Source organism: Lepidochelys kempii, chromosome 15 (genome assembly GCF_965140265.1).
Source record: "Lepidochelys kempii isolate rLepKem1 chromosome 15, rLepKem1.hap2, whole genome shotgun sequence".
Lineage (NCBI taxonomy): Eukaryota > Metazoa > Chordata > Testudines > Cheloniidae > Lepidochelys > Lepidochelys kempii.
This window is the reverse complement of record NC_133270.1, coordinates 14,247,256-14,254,874: the sequence shown is the minus strand read 5'-3', so window position 1 is coordinate 14,254,874 and position 7,619 is coordinate 14,247,256. Positions and strand designations below refer to the sequence as shown.

At 53.6% G+C, this 7,619-nt stretch overlaps 1 long non-coding RNA gene across 1 annotated transcript; it reads left to right on the top strand.

The window, feature by feature from the left end:
• The first annotated feature begins 4,042 nt into the window (after positions 1–4,042).
• Positions 4,043–7,331, top strand: LOC140898708 (uncharacterized). The gene is made up of 3 exons (XR_012155071.1): positions 4,043–4,218; positions 4,931–5,171; positions 7,135–7,331. It is a non-coding gene; the product is annotated as an uncharacterized lncRNA (long non-coding RNA).
• The last annotated feature ends 288 nt before the right edge of the window (positions 7,332–7,619 follow it).

Sequence of the window (7,619 nt, the reverse complement as noted above, 5' to 3'; positions counted from 1 at the left end):
CTTCTCCACCTCTGCAGGAAGCTCCCCGGTGTAGCCAGCAGGGTCGCTGTGCGGCCCACACGCTGCACAGGCACTGTCTGCTGTGCCCTCGGGGCCTGCGCTGCCATTTGGAGAGACAGCTCCTCCATCATCCGCCTCCCTGTGAGTGATTTTCTCTACCAGCTTCATCAGCTGGCTGCCTGGGCTGAGGTCCTCCTGCGGCTCCCTGATGGACAGCTGGGCTTGCAGTTGGCTTCGGAGCTGAGCCATTCGCTCTTTGCCTAGGCTCTCTCTCTTGGAGTCTCGGGGGGTAGGGGTCTCCTCCTGCTGTTCGTCTCCAGTACCCTGGGCTTCGCCTGTGTCTGGGCTCACTGAATTGTTTGTTCTCCTCTGCTGCTGCTGCTTCTCTTTGTTGTGAGCAGACGCCATGTTGGGATCGGAGGGGGAAGCAGGGAAGCTGACGGAATGAAGCAGACGCACATTGTTCCAAGTTTTGTTAGGCTTAGAGGCCATGTTCCGGTCCTCCGAATTGCAGCTCAGCCTGTGCACAGCCGGCTGAGTGTTTGAGAGTGTGTAGCAGCTCGTCAGTGTTGACTAACCCTGAGCTGAGACCTGGGGGGATCCCAAAGGGAGAAGGAAGAGACTGGGGAGGTGCCAGAAAACCCTGCTATAGCTACCGATAAGTGGAACCTTAACAACCGCCAGCTTAGGAACACAGAAGAGCTGAGTGCAGGGAATTCCTCTGTTACTGTTTTCTCACCCCACTCTTGGGCCTAGGCTTTTCTACCAACCCAGATGGGGAGCTGAGATTTTAGAAACAGGGAATGGAACTAACCCCCTCACCCGCAGGCTGCAATCCTCTGCACAAAACCCATCATCTCTCCAGCAGGGAACGCATGGCAGCGACAATAGTGAAATAATAGTAACGTTGGGTACAAAGGGCTAATGGGGGGATCTCCTGGGAAGAAGCTATCTGTGCTGTAGACCACCCTGGAGAAGCAATGCTGGCCGTACTCGAGAGGTCCAGTGCATTCTGGGTCAAGGAATTATAGATGTAGTGAAGTTCAGCCTGGATGGTTCGCAAAGTGGGACACCAAAGTCCTTAATGAGGCACCTGAATAACAGTGGCCTGATTTTCAAAGGGAATTGTCCAACTAAGCAAAAGTGCTCTCTGGCCCCTCCAGATCCCCAGGGTCATTAGCCAATGCCTGAGGGAGAGGCTCAGACCCATCCCCGCAGCACAGGGTGCTGAATCTGCACGGCTGGGTCAGGAGGAGGGTCGGGCAGCTTGACACTCAGCAGGCAGAGCGTTGCGCTTACCCTGAGAGTGTGCAGTGGGACAATGGATTTCCCCTCTGGGGTGAGGGAATGTGCTGCTCTGGTACCGTGTGTGCGGGGCTGGGGAAAGGCATTGTGGGCCACCTGCCAAGCTGCTCAATGTCCCCCCATCTGGCAGGGCCCAGGTCCTGTGTGCAGCCTCCCCTGCCCGCACCCGACACCTATGGCTGCTGGAGTGGGCTCTCCGGCCTGTGGGGAGAGGTCCTGTCCAGACTTGGTGTGCGGGAGTTGGGGAGTGGTCACGGCAGTGACTGGTAGTTCTCCTGTTTGCCTTTGCATTGGGTTCCCTTGTCTGTTTGCGTCGGTTGCTATCAGCAAAGCAACACCGAGGGCCTGATGTCCGCCACACCTGCCCTGCTGTTGGTCTCGCAGTTCCTCGCCAGGCGACATCACATGCAGATCAGTCCCAGCCTCTCCCCCCAGTCCCGAGGGTGGCGGCAGATGCCGCTGTGAGCAGTTGGGCAGAGGTGACCCACCTCATTTTCACCTGCAGGCCTCACGGTATAACCTACCAAAGCTCCTGGCAGATTGCCGCTCCGCGGGCCCCGGGGCTGAGCAGTCTGGTATGTGAGGCCATCGGAAAGGCCTGTGTCAGGCTCTCACTGCTCCAGGAGGCCCCAAGGGGACCTCTCCTGCCCCTGGGCAGAGCAGGGCCCTGCTGAATTATAGCTCCTGCTGCGACTGATCACAAAATCATTACCCACTCAATCTGTTGTTTGCACCTCAGGTGCAGGGCCATTAATTGGGAGCCCTGGTGCTGTTTTCACTCTTTGCCCTACCGCAGGTTCATTAAGGGTCCCTTGGTGAATTCCTTCAGGGCCTTGGCGTTGTCACAGCCCATACAAATAAATACCAACCATCGAGCCCCCGCTCCAGGCCTAGAATAACCCTGGAGTTCTCTGGCACTGGGAATATGCCGCAAATTCCAGTTTCCCCTGCAGTACAAGAGCCAGACTCCAGATCAGATGCTGTACAGGGGCTGGATAATGCCTGCTCATCCCCCCCCCCCACACCCCACCCCCCCGACTCCACAGGAGATCTGTGAGTTGTGTCCCACGTGCAGCATTTGACATCCATATTGGCAAGACTCCCGAGAAGGAAGGAGCTGCTCTTTTTTTCATCTGTCCTATTGGACTCTCCTTTATCCCCACAGTCCCTGGCTGAGTGTGAAGGAAACATCCAGCAGGTAAAGACTGATTATACAGCTCTGGCTGTTTTACCTACAGTAGCAAATGCTCTCTGAGCTACCAGAGCAATTAGAGCCCCTGAGTAGCCACAGCAGTGTCCAGATCGAATGAGAAGAGGTAGCACCCATACTATGGCAGGCTGGGCTCTTCTCCCTGGGTGCCACGATTCCTGGAACACTGCGGCATGGAGACCGCTCGCAAGACAGGGCTGCCGGCTCGGCAGATTTGCCAGTTTTTGAAATGCTGTTTTGTGAGTCACCATGCAGCCATTTACTGCCTTATTCTTTCAACGGATCAGCCATAGCATGTGCACGTCTCCAGACTGGATGGTGAACCAGCATCTGCAAGAAGTTTTAAGCAGGGAGGGATTGTGTACAGAGAGGGTGCATGAGTGGGATTCTCCACCATGACAGGCTCAGTGCTTTGCTCTCACACCCATTTTCCCTTGACTCTGATCAACAGATTTTCTTCCCTTCTCCCTAGTCAAATGGCTGATTGCTCAGGCAGTGATTAGATGGTGGAGCAACAGCGGCAAGTTTGTTCTTCGTTGGTGTTTCTTCTTTGCACCTTTTAATAACTTGTTCAGGTTGGTGGGTGGGAGAGGGGACTTTGGTGATTACCCGGTATTATCACTGGTTTTCTAAGGTTCCCACACCAATTGGCAGTGTAATACATTTACTTGCAATGTACTATTCAGCCCCGAGGTGAGCTGTAGAGGCCCCTCAGACAAGGTGACTTGGTGGACCTGGTGAAGAAGGGAGACAAAGCTGGAACTCAAGCTGTGTGGAGGTCTTTTTTGTTTGTATCTATAGTTTGTCACTGTTTTCTTTAATAATGCCCCCCCACTATGCCATGTGATGTTAGAGCTTTGCTTCCATAACCTGGACACGGTCCTTCAGATGGGCCAGCAGCATTTCTTTTCTTTTTCTTTTTCTTTTGTTTTTTTATCCTCTCATTTGGAGCGCCTAGAAGAATATGCTTTGTCCTCCTCCAGCAGTTGTTAGGTCTGAGGCTCAGGGGATCTGGACTGCCAGTTACCACTGTGATTCTGACATCTGGTGCTCCTGAAATGCTCCTGTGGCACATGTTGAAAGTTCTGTCATTCTGGTTCTTGGGCTGGCTCCTCAGCTGCTGCAAATCGGTGTGGTTTCATTGACTGGGAGGGAGCTATGCCTAACTGCCCCAGCTGAGGCATTTAATCTCTTTGCAGATTGTTCGCAGGAAAGAGGAATGGTTCTATCACTAAGATTCAGTAGTGGAGGAAATTCACCCCCCATGCAAATGTCCTGTGCACCATATAAGTCTCACTTAAAACCTATTTTGAGGGCTTAAGTGGTGCAGACTCTCTGCACAGGGGTGAATTTCACCCTAGTGCAATGATAACCTTGCATTGCTGGCCAGTACTGACATTAAAACCCATGACTCTAAAATGGCATTTGTCAGGTTCCTTCTACGAGCTCCTGAAACACTTGGCAGAGGCAGCGTGGCCTTCTAGCTCAGAGCCATTGATTGGGGAGCGTTGCAGGGGCCAGGGCTCTTACCTTTCTCACTAGGTTTGTGTCCCCCTGGAGCTTGGTTCCAGGCCAGTGCCCCGAGATACTGAAGCTGGTGAAACTTCGGAGAGAAACAGGAGAAGGCAGTGGTGGCTGGGAAACACCAGCAGGACTTCTTGTGGACTCTGGAAAGAGCAGCCCCGCCATGTTAGCGAACTCAGGTGAGTTGCCAGCAGCTCCCTGCCCAAGGGAATTAAAAGGGAGAGGGAAACATTAAGGAGGCAGTGAAACCAAATAGTACACAAGGTTGTGTGGTGTCAGCATGGCTGTTTCACAGGTGAACAAGTCCTTCAGTATCCTGATGATGCCCTACTTAGCTCCTTTGACCCCGAGGCTGGCAAAGGCCAAGGAGAAAGGGTCCCACCAGAGACCATCAGCTGAGCAGCATGGGAGGCACCAGGGTCCCTGTCTCCCCTCTAACAACCAGAGCGCAGGCTCATGCTGAGTCACTCGCTGCTAGAGATGACTTGCAGCTATGTCGGTAATACTGCTCCCCTAGAGTGTTAATTAAGGTAGACGCTATATTCTCAGCCTAATCCTAATTAAAATGAGTCCCTCTAATAAAATACGTGCAGCCTAACAGGGGTGTATATCGCTATGAATCAGGAACCACGTTCACCAGCTTGTCAGTGGAATGACAAGGCGCTTCCCAGGGCGAGATGAGGAGCAGGGGCTGGAGAAGCCAGGGAGAGCAGGGGGAGGGGAGAAGCTAGAAGGAGAAGAAGAGAAAGAGACACACGTTGCTCTCACTGGGATCCGACCCTGGTCCCACTGAAATCAGTGGCCAATCGCTGGCTTCAATGGGAGCAGCAGCGGGCTTGGAGCGCTCTGTGGATTTGCTTGCTGATGGCTCCTCTTCTTCTTGATGGGCAGGAGATGGCACACAGCTCAGCCAGGCAACACACCGCTTGCCCCATCCGTCATGCCAAGGTGCAGAACATCCCCAACCCAGCAGGCTGGCGAGGAAGAGGCGGGTGGCCCAGGAGACAGCAGAGAGCCCAGACAACAGTCAGTCAGTCGGCTAGACAAATAATCCATCGGCTACAGCTCTGCTTCCCAGAGAGCGAGATGAAATCCCTGCCAGAAGCCAAAGGGGACAGAGAAGTGCTCATTCGTTAGTATCTGGTTCTTTACATTCTTCCTTCAGGAAACACAGAGGGGTCGCTTGTGCCCGGGAAGGCTGCAGGTCCAGCTGCCCCTGTAACTGAAGTCATTTCTGTTCATGCACAGGGCGGGGCTCCCTTCACTGAATACTGTGTAAACCTGACCTGTTGGACCCACCATCTCTAGGTGCTGAAAAGTCCAAAGGGCCAATTTCAGCCCCAGTCCAAATGGGTGAGGCTACACTGAAGTTCATACTTGCTGACACCAAGGCTGAATTTGCCCCTTAGTCTCTGGATCAGCTAATTGCTGGGCCTCTCTGAAGGCTGAGATTGATAGCTGTGCTGGACTGCATGTGGTAGAGGTTTTTATTTCTGCTAGGGACTGAGCTGAGATCCATCAAGCTCTTGGCACTCAGGACCTGAATCTGATTCCCCAGAGGTGAACGCCGAGTGCTGTAGTCACTAGGCCTCCTGAATGTGGCTGGGAAATTGGCTTTTGATTAACAAGGAATCAAAGAAATAAAATGCGGTTTCAGGGGCGTAGCAGCAGCGGCATGGTGCAGAGGGTGAAGCGTGAGAGGGACAAGCTAAAATGCCTCGCGTTAGCTCCTGTGGGGAATTGTAGCGCGTTCCCTGCACTCGGTTAACAAAGCACTGATGGACTGTGCCCGTCCCACATTAAGGACTCTCTCTGGGCCAAGTTTTCAGAGTCAATGGACCCGTAGACTAGTTTAGATCCGTCACCTGCCTTCAAAACCACTGATCCTGAGGGAGCGTGGACACATCTCTTATTCCTAGCCAGAGGAGAGGGAACCGGGCGGTTCCTTTTGAGGGGTCCCAGAAACTAGCACTTGATAGCTGCTCAGATTACTCTGCCGGCTTTGGGGTACCACAAGGTCCTGTCTTGTCATGCTTGCTGTTCAATGTGTATATGAGGAGGGGTGGGCTGGGGGCCTTCAGCACACGGATAAGACCCAGCTGTATCGGCCAGATTCAGACAAGCCCAGCTTCCATTTACACACCAAAGTAAGTGGCTGGATTTCCAAGAATTGGATGCCGAGCACTTGAAAACTGGGCCCCATGTTGCCATCTCATCCAATCCACCTGATGCAGCTGGGTGACTTACAAGTGCCTGAATGAGGCTGAGACTTGAAGGATGCCTCCACCCTCTGTGCCTCAGTTTCCCCATTTGTAAAGTGTTGCTCTCCTTTGTGCAGTGCTTTGAGATATCTGGATGCAGTGGGCTATTTGGGGGTGCAGCATATTATATCATTATTATTCTTCTATGCCCTGAGCCCTTTGGCTTTCCCTCAGCCAAGCTCTTTGTGGAGTCGCTGTGGGTTTTGTTTCCATAAGGACTGGGCGAGACCTTCAGGGCTTGGCGTATTATTTATGGCTGTACCAGGCTCACGGGGCAGAAGCCTTTTCAAACCCTTTCCAGGATCCCAGGTGTGAACGCTGTAAGAGGATCAAACCGTGGGTCACACTGCCCTCTCCCAGGGAGGAAATCTGCTGCTGGGGGTCAGGGTTTGCCTCCAGCGAGGAGGAGGCCTTGGGACCTGCCCCACGCACTGTGGATCCTCGGGGATCAATGGGAGACCAGGGCCACTCATGCAGAGGCCTGGTGCTTCCGCATCAGCCCTGCCCCCGCCCTGTGGCAATCTAGCGCCAGAGAAGCCGCGCCGACAGGGACGTGCTTTGGCAAACGCTGCCCCAGGCAGCAGCTGGAGGGAAAAGACCATCCAGAAAAACAAACCCAACCCAAGCAAAGTGCCTCCTGCGAGGGTGATAAAATAACGTCCCGGGAGGAGGCCGGCCGGCTGGAGCAGCCGCCCGGAGCTGGTTTGGACGAGCCCGGCCTGGTGCTACCCTTGTTCAGAGCTGAGGGAAGGATAGGGCGTTTGAAGGCCACCCTGTTCATCTAATTTTAGCCCCCTTGTTCTCCTCTCCTCCACCCACCCCCGCACCTCCCAGGGAGTAAGCCGTCGAGCTGTTATGAAATCGGTGGGTGCTGAGGCTCTCTCTCCACAGCCCCTTTGACGTGCTGGTGCCGTTCTGCCTCCTTTCTCTCTTGACAAGGCTCCCGCCTCAGGAAGCTCTTGGCTCGCACAACATCATAGACAGCAAAGGACCCTTAGCGAAGGCTGCGAGAGGTTGGTGCCTGGAAACCAAGAGCCAGGTAAGACCACGCAGCAGTCCCATGGCTGAATTCCTTGCTGGAAGGCTCTCAGATGCCATGGCGATGGGTATGGGATAAGCACTTGTACAGAATAGAAATGTGCCTGATTTGTGGTTTTATGATGTAGCTAAAACACTCAGACTTGTACACACCTTCAAGTAGACTAGGTTCCCATGGAAGAAACCCCCCAGCTTCACCCATCCTGCCCTCCTGTTAGGTCATCTAGCCCCATACAATATATTTTCTATGGCTTTGTCCTTTCTAGTTTTAAACGTCTCCA